The sequence below is a fragment of the Bison bison genome, unplaced genomic scaffold (genome assembly GCF_000754665.1).
Source record: "Bison bison bison isolate TAMUID 2011002044 unplaced genomic scaffold, Bison_UMD1.0 scf7180017864379, whole genome shotgun sequence".
NCBI lineage: Eukaryota > Metazoa > Chordata > Mammalia > Artiodactyla > Bovidae > Bison > Bison bison.
In genome coordinates this window covers 4666922-4673921 of record NW_011494951.1, presented here as the reverse complement: position 1 = coordinate 4673921, position 7000 = coordinate 4666922, and the positions used below count along the sequence as shown (strand labels likewise).

The window sequence follows — 7000 nt, the reverse complement described above, 5'->3', positions numbered from 1 at the left end:
GTGATAGGCCCTCTTGGAACTAACACACTGTCCCACGAAGGCTGAGGTGGACCAAGCTGGGTCTTAGTGGCTAAAGAGAGCTCATCCTAGAGGCGGGAAGCAATACAAATCCAAGCATATTTCTTGAGTATCATCTACAGGAAAAGATGGGAAACTGATATTAGGCCTTATGTGTAAATGAAATAAATAAGCCACAAACATGTAAACACAGAGACAAGAGATTCAAAGAGGAGAATTGATCTTTGCTGTGAATGTACCTAAAACTTTGGTGGCCAGGGACTGAATTGTGCTAACTGAAAGATTTGGAGCCAGCTACATACAAACTGCTGCTGTGGGTTTTTGAAGAATGTGGGGAAGTGTTGATTATATAGTGTAACTGGGAATAATTCAGAATACAAAGCTGTATATCCAATGAACTCTATAAGAAAGACTGGGAAACAGTAACCCTGCATGGAAAAGTTATCTCTGATAGTATAAATATATATTTAAAAATATTGATAGTGAGCTTATATAACTTTTATAATCACACATTTAAATAATATATAATTTAATTGGATCCTCATAAAGGAATGGATTCCTGGATCATTATATCTTTGTCTGCTTTCTTTTATATAATCTGCTGTCACTTTTCCTGTGAAAATAATTTGTAAATTGTGGATTTACTGCCTCTATGGAAGATAAAATATATCTCTTATAAAGCCAGAGTTGAGCTACTAACTGTGATATACTTCAACTTCCGTTATCAAAATTACATCCACATGAAATAATACTGCTTTTTTTTCCCTAACGTAAAATAGTTTGGTTCAGGCAAGTTTCTTTGATTAAACACTGGCAAAACTTATTTAAAAGCATTGCATGAACATGGGGATGTAGCTCAGTGGTAGAGCACATGCTTTGCATGTATGAGGTCCTGGGTTCAATCCCCAGCATCTCCACTTCCTTCTTGTTTAATTCTTGGAAAATATAGCTAGTGCACATATAGATTTGAATTTTTAAAAATTACATCAAGATAAATATAATTAACACTGCTTTATGTTATATATGAGGTTAAGAGAGTAAATCCAAGGAAAAAATACTTGCTTTTTTCTATTTATTTAATGTCTATAAAGAACACTAAACATCAAACAACTGATTCTTTCTAATTGCAGGGCTAGATAAGGCTCTTGAGAGTCCCTTGGACTGCAAGGAGATCCAACCAGTCCATCCTAAAGGAAATCAACCCTGAATATTCATTGGAAGGACTGATGCTGAAGCTGAAGCGTCAATACCTTGGTCACGGGATGCGAAGTGGCTCATTTGAAAAGACCCTGATGCTAGGAATGATTGAAGGCGGGAGGAGAAGGGGACGATAGAGGATGAGCTGATTGAATGGCATCACCGAATCAATGGACATGAGTTTGAGTAGACTCTGGGAGTTGGTGTTGGACAGGGAAGCCTAGCATACTGCATTTCATGGGGTTGCAGAGTCAGACACGACTGAACAACTGAACAACAATATCTATATAAGATGATGGATATTCACTTATTGTGATCATCATTTTATGATGTATGCATGTCAAACCATTGTGCTGTACACCTTAAACTTATACAGTGCTGTAGGTTAATTATCACAATAAACTGGAAGCAAAATAGTTTTTGATCATCAAAAAAGAAAGAAAAAAATAAAGAAAAACTGCTTGAGAGCCAAACAAGAAACAGCATTTGTGCTGGATTTTGGTAGCTCTTATAGTAGCTCGTGACTGCCACTAGGTGATGGAGATCATATATGGGAGCTTTCTTAATATGAACCTGAAATCCCAAACAAGCAACCAGCATACCACAGAAAATAAGTGATTTAACTAAAAGTTACGTAGCTGTGTCCTTGGGTATTCATTGGCTTGATTCTGTTTCTGAGATTATCTGGTTATTAAATAATATCAAAGAGAAAGAGTCACAAACAATGGCATAAATTCCACCTCTCCTTCTATTCCAAAAGCTTCACTGTGAATGGAAAGTTCTCCTTTGAGTCACTAATCTTGAAGATAAGAGATGGGACAGGTAAGCACCTTGAATTGCAAGCACCTCATTTCAGCTTGTTGGGATTGGTGGTCAGAGGAGGCTGATGGGCTGCAGTCCATGGGGTTGCAGGGTTCGACATGACTGATCACTAGTCAGCAGCATGATGGGTGGGATTATAAAGATGAGGGGACCAGGGTTTACTAGGACCTAGATGTTAAAAACACAGATGTACCCAGGTAGTACTTAGAACAACTTGTGATTCATCCTGTATAGAACAGAGTCATTCACTTTGCTTCTAGCATTTCTGAAATGGTGGCCCAGACCCTGCTCTTCTACTCTTCAGCCTTAAGTAAGTCAGTTAGCATCTACTATCCTTGAGTTCCCAGTGGCTCAAGTGGGTAAAGAATGTACCTATAATGCAGAAGACCCTGGAATTGTGGGTTTGATCCCTGGGTCAGGAAGATTCCCCTGGGGGTGGGGGTGGGGACTGGTGACCCCTTCCAATATTTTTGCTGGAAAACATGACTGAGTGACTAAGCACACACACAGCCTTGAGTTCAAATTTGTAAAATGAAGAACTATGTTCTGTTTCTTGCATGAATGTGAAGTAAATTAAAGAAGGTATGTGAAAAAAAAATTATCTGGTAAATTGTAGGTTTGTGAAAATGACTGAGGTTTTCCTTTCCCTTTTGTTACCTCTTTCTGTAACATCATGCGAAATGAAAGCCTGAAGCAGTAGAGGAATACATTTCTGAGAATCCAGGTCTATGTTTTTCCGGAAACTGAGTGCAACCACAGATTCATAATAGATGATTCATTCAGTTCGGGTTTTCCTAAATGGAGCATTTCTGGACCAGAATCTAACTATACCTGGAATTCTCCATTGCCCAGAGGGTGATTTCACATGGGCACTGGATTTGGGCAACTCTTTGATGCTCTACATATAAATATAATGATTTGTATAAATATTTTTTTCTATCATATTACAAGACTGTGGGATTTCATTTACATCCCCCAACTGATCTCATTATACAATATTTTATCTCCCACTTTCTATTTGTCCCCAGTTAATTGGGTCCTGTGGTATTACTCTGTCTGAAAAGGCAATCTCTGCTTCAGAATTTCAGATTTTGGTTTATAAGTGCATTGGTGTTGATAAAGTGAGGTTATATGTAGATAGGAAGTACAGGAGGCTTCCTGGAGGCCTTATCTCCTTCCTTAATGTCTATTAAGTCAATGTTTGGGGGTTTTATCTGCCTATGCCCAGCATTCTGATAGGCAATATACCCAAAGCCACCTCCTCTCCTCATTAAGTTGATTCAGTTTCAACTTTCCCATCAAGATGCTCTGCCCCAGTGAACATTTGGCCTCATGTCTGTTTTTATTATTTCCGGCTGTCAGTTTGAAAAACGGTGACTGCCTATCTTCCTTTCCCATTTTGCATCATCAGCAGAATTAGCCGGGTGCTTCCTGTTTGCAGAAGGCTCACCGTCACCTTCCACCAGAGGCGCTGAGTCTGCACAGCTGGCCAAGATCAGCAGATAGCTGGCAGGGGACTCAGCCCGGGATTGCGCTGGTTGAAAAGACATGGGCATGGAATGTGTGGTCCAGGCACCAGCAGCAGTGAGTGAGTTTCCACTTGGACAAAGCAGCTGAGGAGGGAAGACCACATGGAAGGTGAGAGGAAGAACCTGGGGTGGAAAAAAAAGAGGCAGGAGGGCCATGCTGAGTCTAAGGCTCCCCCTTTATTAGACTAATGAAAAATATGTCAATTTCCAATTCTGGAAGCAGTTCCATTGACTATGAAACTCTCTGTCAAAGAGCTTGTGGAAATCCAGATACACCTGGCTCCCTCTCTTAAGTTCCCTTCCTTCTCCCTTCGCTACACTCAGTTCTACGTGTCTGACAACACTCAACTCAGAGGTCATCTTCCCTTTCCATCCCTATGTCCTCAGCATGGTGGATTCACCCTTTATCTGTGCTCTCACACACACCTACTCTCAGCCCTATCTTCACACATACCACATTGAGTTGTAACCGTTGACTCACCTGCCTTTTCTACCCAACATCAGACAATCCTGTTGATTCATCTCTGCACCCAAGAGGTAAGGCTTTGGTGAGAAAAGGAGAGACGAATTGAGGTAATGACCAACACTACAAGGATCATGTATCTGCCAACTGTGTGAGGACGGCCTCCACCAGGGTCATACAGGTGCAGTGAAGGGTAATTTGAATCATGGTATCACGACGCTGAGCCTGGCACCATTTCTGACAGGTGGTAGACTTCAAATAAAGTTGTCTTCAGTCTATGAACAAATATTTGAACAAATAGATGGGTGAAGGAACAGGTGAATAAATGAAGGAAGGAATGGTTTTCACTCAGTCTCCTGCTTTACCATGAAGACTGTCAAAACAGGAGATAAGACATTCATTTAGATAAAGCACTGTTTGGAAAACACTGGCATAGGTTAGTAAAAATCAATGAATCTGAGTTCCTCAGAATAACAATAAAATAGAAAAAAAGAAAAATCTATATGTTTGGGTTAGGTAGTTTCTATGAAATACCCAATGTGTGAGTGGAAATGCCCTTTCTATTCTTTAAAGATAACCATTTGGTATTTGAACTTCTCTTTAAAGAGAAATCAGTGACCCTCCCATTGATGGGTTATATGAACATTTCAATTAATATATAGGATTTGTGCTGAATATGGACAGTGTTTCAAAATAACATGTGTGGTGGTGGAAACAAGCAATTTGGTTCATGCTACATTAAAAATAATCATAAAAATAAAAGAAACAATGATGATTTTAAATTCCATCTCAAAGATATTTACACGTAGTTTTACAAAGATTGGTACCCATACAACCCTGAAGGGCACATCCCTCCAATTATTAAAGATTTCTATTTTTCTCAAAGCAATTAAGAAAAAAAAAAAAAAAGTACCACACTAAACTAATGCTTCAGTGGGCTAAAACTCTCTCCATTTGAACCACTTGTTTTTTTTTCTTTCTTTTTTTTTAAAATAATCATTCACTCATCAGCTCAAGGGGAAAAAAAAAGCATCTATAAAATCGGCAAACATCATGGAAATGCACCTCCCTTCCAAAACCTGTTTACTGAAAGGAGAGCAAGAGAACATAATTGTCTGGCTAAAAGGACCCCCATAACAAAGATGATTAGAAAGCTTTTATATATTTCCTAAACCACTTCTCCTCCAGCTGGTTTTTGGCCAACCTTGGATCTATAAAAGCCAACTACTGGCTTTTTAATCATTTTAGGACTCAGGGTTGTAGTAAACATATTTTTTGTGTGCCATCTTTATATTTGTTCATTTTTTCATTGACTAAGAAAATATTGTTTTGTGATTTTTCTATGTTCCAGTCACTCTGCTGGACACCTAAGATGCCATGGTGCCTGAAGTTGATGTGTTTCTAGGTATAATGAAGGTTATAGTGGGGGGAAGGGGAGCATAATATAAAATATAATCAGACATTAAATATATAATTATGAAGTTGACTAACCATTGTATTCCTATCAATTGAATAACCATCTTGATAGGCTGTAGAGTTTGACATCAAAGTATAACAAGGGGGCTTGGCTAATTGGCCAACCTGGGATCACTCCTTTTAGAGGTAATATATTTGCTGAGATCTAAAGGATTAATAGTTTTAATAGGCATCAATGTTGAAAGAGTGTTATAGGTGGGGAGGGTGGGAGCAGTATTATGTGAATGCCCCTGGAGGAGGACTTTGATAGTATTACTTTATCTGTGTCTATGTGCATCAAATGTTTTTTGGCCATCATGTGTTTTCACAGCTCAGTTCTGTTCCAGTTTTCAGGGACCATAGACCAGTGGGGCCAACAGAGGAGCCAGGACCTGTCTCAACTCTAAGAAGCATCACAGTCTAGGGGAAGAAACCATGGGACAAGACAGAGTTCCAGCCTTAATCACACTTTTTCTGTCCTTTAAGAATTTAATGGGTAGTGAAAAATGTAAACAGAAACTAGAAAAGTCTAATAGTTTAATAAGATGTCCCTGGACTTGGTGACAGAATGCCAGCCAGTTCTCACTTGCCAGGGGAGTCAACCTCAGCAGTATCCCTGCTCGATGGAGGAACTGCTGGGGGTTCCTACTGAGCAGACTCGAAGCTACCTCTAACATCTTCCTGTGCAAAGACTTAGTGAAACTCCCAGCTACATATACGCAAGGTGTCCTGAAGCAGAGAATGAGATTATCCCAGCATGCCCACCCTCATTTATGGGCAAAGAAGCCCCAAAGATCTGGGAATAACAGAAGTATCTGCCAAGAGACTCTAAGAGTATCCACTTGGTCCCTTGTTACAGTGAGGCATTCCTAGATTATGTTTGAGGCATTCAATCTTGGAAAAACACCAACTTTCAAGATTGGACCTTGGTCTTCAAGTTTTCCCTCCTATCCATTGAGATGTTAAAAAAAATTAGAGTAACAATGCATGTGCTTGCTAAGTCATGTCCAACCCTTTGTGACCCTATGGACTGTAGACCACCAGGCTCCTCTGTTTATGGGATTTCCTTTATTTAACCTATATTCAGAGTACATCATGAGAAATGCTGGGCTGGAGGAAGCACAAGCTGAAATCAAGATTGCTGGGAGAAATATCAATAACCTCAGATATGCAAATGACACCACCCTTATGGCAGAAAGTGAAGAGGAACTAAAAAGCCTCTTGAGGAAAGTGAAAAAGGAGAGTGAAAAAGTTGGCTTAAAGCTCAACATTCAGAAAACTAAGATCATGGCGTCCAGACCCATCACTTCATGGCAAATAGATGGGGAAACAGTGGAAACAGTAACTGACTTTATTTTTCTGGGCTCCATAATGCAGATGGTAATTGCAGCCATGAAATTAAAAGACGTTTACTCCTTGGAAGGAAAGTTATAACCAACCTGCTGCTGCTGCTGCTAAGTTGCTTCAGTCGTGTCCGACTCTAACCAACCTAGATAGCATATTAAAAAGCAGGGAC

General features: G+C 39.6%; 1 non-coding gene across 1 annotated transcript; it reads left to right on the top strand.

The window, feature by feature from the left end:
- The first annotated feature begins 863 nt into the window (after window positions 1–863).
- On the top strand, window positions 864–935 carry TRNAA-UGC. The gene has a single exon. It is a non-coding gene; the product is annotated as a tRNA-Ala (tRNA).
- Window positions 936–7000: the final 6065 nt, after the last annotated feature.